The sequence below is a fragment of the Macadamia integrifolia genome, unplaced genomic scaffold (assembly GCF_013358625.1).
Source record: "Macadamia integrifolia cultivar HAES 741 unplaced genomic scaffold, SCU_Mint_v3 scaffold1306, whole genome shotgun sequence".
NCBI classification, from domain to species: domain Eukaryota; kingdom Viridiplantae; phylum Streptophyta; class Magnoliopsida; order Proteales; family Proteaceae; genus Macadamia; species Macadamia integrifolia.
Window position 1 is genome coordinate 64,406 of NW_024868154.1, and position 6,708 is coordinate 71,113.

Here is a 6,708-nt window from a genome sequence, read left to right on the forward strand (position 1 = left end):
TTTTTTTTTTTTTGGCAAAGAAAAGAGGGAGACGTGGGTGAGTAAAGAGGAAGTGGGAGAGAATATAGGGAGAGGAGGGCCTTGGGTGCTTGCTGTTCGGCTCTCCTTGTGCTTCCTTTTGATTTTTTTGTTTTGAAGGAGAGAAGGTGGCGTGGTGAGGGGGGTATTAGCTCGGTGGAGCTTGTATTTCTACTGATACCATGTTGAATTGAGTCTTCATTAATCAGTTTTATGAGTTGGAGGTACACGTCTTATATAGACCTTCAAAGGTGGAAGTGTACTCCAACTCTAATACAAAAGATACAGTTACAATAGGACTCTACACCACATGTGATAGTTACAATAGGACTCTGATATCACATGTGACAGTTACAATAGGACTTTGATATCCTAAGAGAGAGACTTCGTGTTGCTGTCCAATGAGACTCCTATTTTGTAGGAGAGGTTTTTGCGGTAGAGGAGGACTCTAACTATGTTGATATCTCCCCACCACCGATGTAAACATTCTCCTTGTATCAATCTGCCCTAGGTTCAGCAAACCAGCAGCCAGGTGAGATTCTCCTAGAAGAAAGGAGTCGGAGATCCACCGCTGAAGACCAAAATCCCTATCCCCTCCTGCCACCTCAACCAATCTCGAATCTTGATCACTAAGAACATGCGGAGTCCCCTTAGGGAACAACCCTAAAGTTCTCTCACTCATTCTCTCAATTATTGTTGTTTTCCCCAAAGGTTGGTTACAAGCCAAAATTGCAACAAACTAAGAAGCCCTAGTATATTACTCGATGATAAATACAGGCTAAAGTATCTGATTTTTGAGCTTCAAGATTGGTTCCTTTTGATCAAACTCAAAAACACTACAGTAATTCAAGGGACTTATGGGTACTTTGATCCATAATGTTATCCTATTGGTAACTAACTGATAAATGTGATGTTTATAGTTTCGGAGTTATTCTAACAGAGCTTTTGATTAGAAAAATACTGTTTTTCTTAGACGGATCTGGGGAACATATAGTCCTAGCAAATTATATTTTATCTTCAATGAAAAATGGGAATATTTTTGGTATTGTTGATGACCCAATAGCAAACGAGGGGAAGAGAAGACATTTATTGGTATTTTTTTTTTTTTTTAACCATTCCTTATGGTACCTTGTTTTATAATATTCGTCAATTAATAATTATGAGGTTGAGTTGAGTTTGAATTGTATATTGGGTAATTCGGGAGGCTAAAATAGATGGGTTCTTAAATGTTTCCTTACCAAATCTGAATTACATTCCAAGACCTATGCTAGGCCCTCTTGGGTCTTAAGATCGAATGAGTTGTCTCATTTGGGTTGTGTTATCCTTTATGATGTGTTGTGGGAGCCATTATGATGTTAATGTCAGCATGCAGCAGACCTAAGGTGGAGATTTCAGGTTTTCAATTTTTATCCTAATAAGTTTCTTCTTAATTTATGCAGGTGAGAGGACTGCTGGTTTAGATTTTCTTCTGTAGAGGTACTTAGTCCGTAGACCAAGGAGTCTAGGAATGTTAGTTTAGATTTTCTATACTAGTCAGTTTCTTTTGAATCTATCGTTATCTTATTGTGTGATTAATCAAAGTTAGAATTAATCATAATTTGGAAGATTTGGGATTTAGTCTTATTGGGGATTTTCAGTGAAGGTCGTTCTTTTAATGAAGTTTTTATGACATAATGAATATTCAGAATAAACTAGAGAGGGTCGATCGGCAAGGCTAGGTGGTCGACCAGCTGAGGCTAGATAATACTCTCTACAATGAGAGTGGATCAAGTCTTCATACGAGAACCAATCTCGTAAGGGGCTGATCCACACAGATGAAATCAATCCAACAACTTCATACGAGAATGGTTCTTGTACAAGACCTTGATCAACACTCCTCTTTAGTTGTAACTAGGTTGCTCAATTTTTTCACTAAAGATCAGATTATATTAATAGAAAAAAGGAAAACCCAAGGGTGTAGTGTAGTTGGTGAGTAACGAACTTGGTACGAGCTTTAAACTCAAACGTCCTAAGTTCGACTCCCACTAGGCATACCTTGGGCCACTCACACAGGAGTGTTTAGTGCTCTTCACTGCTACAAAGTGAAAGTTGAATGGTTCTCTCAATCCCGATATTTATTTTTTGTTTATTTTTTCGGATAAAATAACCAGACATCATTTTTCCCTCAATATAACTGGTTTAAATTTTAATAGATGGGTAAATATCATAATAAAATTCACATATGATAGGATGGAAAAAGGTTTAAATGAATAAAATCCGTTGTTGATCTTCTTTTTCTTTGTCAACTAGTGAGATAGTGAAAAAAAGGCAGAAGATGATCCCTTGTTCTCCTCCCTTTTTTTCCTGCTGAGATTCCTTTTTCTACATCAACAAATGTGAAAGCAAAAAAAGTGAAATAGAATCAGTATTAAATCCACGGCGGTATTGGCTGACCCTAATGAATCAGACGTATCGGCCGATCCGAGTAGATATTGCCTGTGATCGATATCAGCATAATACTTGTTATCGGTGGAAAATAAAAAAATAAGCACCCTTTTAGCCGACTCAATAGATACCACACAAAAACCGGCCAATATGTATCGATATATACCCATTTCAATAGAATGAACTAAAACCATGTGTTAAGTTTGCCTCGAATTCTTCACCCATTTTCAAGATTGACCCGATCTGACATATATTTGGTGGCGACTTGAATGAGAAGTTTTTTGAGATCTGTGATAGAATCGGCCCAGCCTCAGAGCCTAGCACTGATTTTGTATGGGGGTGCGGGGGCGTAGCCCCCGTGGTATGGTTCGACCAGATTGACTGCGACCTGATGGGTCAACCCACGACTTGAAGTATATAATGTAATGTTGTCTTGTTGAGAAAATCATTGTATTTTGGGGATTTTTCGAGCTAGGGTTTCAAAATGAGTTTTCTCGCCGCTACTTGGGTGTAATCTCTTTTCTGCATAGTGAAACATCTTCTTCTTCGTTCGAGGACATAGCACACCACCCTGGTGTGTGAACCTCATTAAATCTCTGTGTCATGCAGATCTTTTATCTATTTATTTTCGTATTTCTTGGTGTTTTATCTAACACCATGATATAGGATTATTGAATACTCTATCTTTTACTAGACTTGTCCAAAATATCTCTCTTTGTAATGATGTCTATCTCACTACTGTGATGAGTCAAGATGAAAGGAATCAGTTATGATGGTAGGGAATTGGGATAGACATTATTGCAAGGAGAGAGGGATTGGGTCCTTTAAAACTTTGTTTTGAAGTGCATATGTGGGGTACACGAGTGCGAAACAAATAACAAAAGAAAAGATAATCAAAACGTAACAAAAAAGGAAATGAACGTTCCTTGGTCTTGAAACCCTTGTGCCACCATAGGGCCAATAAAGGGACTCACATTGACATCAACAGGGGTGAGTTTTTTGGATTCTACAAGGATGGGGCCATCATTCCACCGTTCTCTGTGTCTATGCGTAGGAATCACGCAATCAAGAAGTGTTCCCTATCCACCTTCCAAAAAGAAAAAAGAATGACATCTGATAGCATGTACCAACACCAAGACATAGCAGGTACAAAAAGACCGCGTTGAAGATGCTTACTTGAGCCCTCCAATTGGCCACGGGGTCTGGTGTCACCCAAAAAAAAAAAAAACTATTACAACCACCTCAACAACCCCTTTCCTCCTTCCCCAAACCCTTCACTCTACCCCTGCCCATGCCCTGAACCAAAGCCTGGCACCCCATGACCATCATGATTGGTCCTACTCACACTCTCACACTTGGGGCCCTCGAGTTGCTTACCTTGTAAGGACTACCTCAACCCCCTTTCCTCCCTCCCCATCCCCTTCACCCTGCCCCTTCCCTGTACTCCGGCCAACCCTTCCCTTCTCCTATCCAGCCCTGCAACCCTCTTCAGTCATCACCTCCGAGGATATATTTTAACATATTTAACAAGAGAATTGTATACACTGTGCAAGATAAAAGCAAGGTCTTTGAAGCTTCTAGTCAATGGGAGTTTCGAACAAGGAGTTCTCACTCCTCTTTATTTAAAGTAAGACGTTCTTCTCCCCTTTAATTTCATCCCTCCCCTTTCCTCCCTCTCTTTAGGCCCTCTAAATTTTACAGAATTCCTTTTTACTATCCTGCGTGATCTCTCTTCCCTGCCATTTTAATTTTAGTAAAGTTTCTTTATCGGATATTAACATTTGGTTAGGATTTATAGAATTTCTTCAACTGTTCCATAGAGTTCTTTCAATCGCCTTCCTTGTTCAAGGATGAGAAATTTCTGACACGAAAGAATAGAAGAAGGAAACACCTCGTCTGGACTTAACTGAGAGATCATCAGATAAATACAATACTTTAAAAGGGTAACTTAAGATTCCATTCCTTGTGTTCTTTGCTTTCAGTATTCTGTTTTGAAACTGTTGGCTAAAAATTGGCAAGGAATACATGGAAAAATGGGAAAGTGTGTGGGCATGCTAGAATTGAAAGGATTCAATGAAATGTTATGGAATAAAAATTGACTTCTAAACATGGAAAGCAAGACCTTTCCAGTCCCTCGAAAAGATCCAAGGACTTTAAAGGAAAGGCAAATCATAATGGAAGAAGATGAACATTATCCATTAATTGGAAAAAAAGGGGGGGGGGTGTTGGTGTATGATGTCTTGTATTCCGTCACAGTTTAATCCAGGGAGTACTGGTGCAGTGCCTCGATAGGCAGGACGACGGTCCCGCTAGTAAGGGGTGTAGGGGGGCGCAGCCCCCACTCGAATTTTTTATTTGAGGGCAATTATGTACTTTCTAAATTAAGGTTTTTCGTTATATATTTGTAGCGAGGGTTTCTTTCTCTGTAATGTAATCAATACTAAGAGGTATGAGGACAAGCGCTATAATCCTATTCTTCATTGATAGTGAAGCAGGATCTCATCTCACCGGGGATGTAAGCAATCTTGCTGAACCTCGTAAATCTGTGTGCATTGCTTGTTCTTATTTTTCCATTATCTTCTGTATCGTTTTAGGATTGCATTTCTACAGGGGGCTGCCATGAATGGAAACTGAGATAGTCCTAACAAAACGCATGCAGGCCGTCATGGTCTTCGCTAAGAAAAATGTAAACAAACAACTAATATGCTAAGGAAAGATAAAGACAAAAATAGATTGATCTACTTGACAAAACTAATCTGCTAAGAAGTGATAAAAGACTAAGACTAGCCTACTTGAAAAGTAAATATGCATGGTGTTGGTGTTATCTGATCTGTTGGAAATCCCTTTCCTCTTCTATTGATGTTCCTTTTATAGCCTGAATTTTCACAACTGCAATAACCCACTAACTACTCTTATAACCACTGAAATTGCACACTTGTCACTCCCCTAATCTCCATCCTTGGGCTACTTCGTGTATCGATCAACCTGACAGTATTCAATCAGCATGATTGGTTAACCTGATTGATCAGTCTAACCGATCAACTCTTTAACACAAGGTCTTCATTTATATCCTGATTGGTCAGTCTATCCGATCAACTCCTCAACACAGGGTCTTCCTTTATCTGTCATCCTAATTGGCAGTCTAATCGATTGACTGTTTAACACAAGATCCTCATTTATCGGTCAGCCTCATTGGTCAGTCTAAACGATCAACTCCTTAATACAGGGCCCTCATTTTATCAGCCAATGTGATCGGTCAAATGGATTGATCAATCTGACCAATCAACTCCCTAACACAAGGTCCTTACTTATCAGTCAACCTGTCCAGTCGGCCTGATCATTCAATCTGACCGAACTCCTTAACTTAGGATCCTCATTTATTGGTCAATAGATCAATGTCGGGTCGATTTATCCCTTATTATATGCTTATTTTATTTTTAATCAGACTGAAAAAAAAAAAAAAAAAAAAAAAGGGTGCAAACGAAAACCTCTGTTTCTTAAAGGAACTAAGAAAAATAAAGGTCACATCTTGCAGTAAGGCCTTTTACCAAGAAGGTAGCTTTGACAACTTGAGCAAGTTGGATCCATGCCAATGTAAATCCTAAGAAGACCCTGGTTTTCTACTTTTCTTCAGGGGCTATTATACCTCTTATTTCAGGTAAGGAAAAACTCTTGTGCTTTTTTTTGTTTTCCCTTGCTAATGTACTAACTCAGATTAATCTTGTTGTTGGTTCTTGATTCATAGACTTTGTACAGTTACAAAGCAAGGGAAGTGGCCATAATGGGAGTTGCTGTAGGTTTCCCATTTGCGATTTCCAAATGTAGTCGTCCCACTGGTTGGACATGCAGGGAGAGACTTGACGATGTAGCCGGGCCAACTTTTCAACAGATCCTTCGAGTAAAGGGCTGGGGGGCAGTTGCAGAGCTGGGTAGGGGAGGGGAGGGGTGGCGTTGGCACAAGATGGGGGAGGGTGGGGTAGGGTGAGGGCATTGGGGAGGGAGAAAAGGGGGGTGCGGGGTTGCTTCGTGGTGTTCACTGAAAAAGAAAAAGAGGAGATCAAAAATGAAAATAACTATAACAAAAATAGATAAGAAAGGGAAAGAGAGATGATGATTTGGTCAAAAGTGAAAATGAGGGATCATTTGGACATATTAAAATGACAGTGCAGAAGGAGATGTAAGAGTTTAAATGTAGGGATGTATAAGGAATAAATTTTAAGGCTGGTCGGGAGTTATTAGTAATAGAATGATTTTGGATGTTATTAG

At 39.5% G+C, this 6,708-nt stretch overlaps 1 long non-coding RNA gene across 1 annotated transcript in view; it reads left to right on the plus strand.

Moving 5' to 3' along the window:
* LOC122063397 overlaps positions 1-1,641 on the plus strand; it is a 10,988-nt gene extending 9,347 nt beyond the window's left edge. The window contains exon 3 of the long non-coding RNA XR_006135323.1: positions 1,458-1,641. This is a non-coding gene — a long non-coding RNA (uncharacterized LOC122063397). The remainder of the gene's footprint in view (positions 1-1,457) is intronic.
* The last annotated feature ends 5,067 nt before the right edge of the window (positions 1,642-6,708 follow it).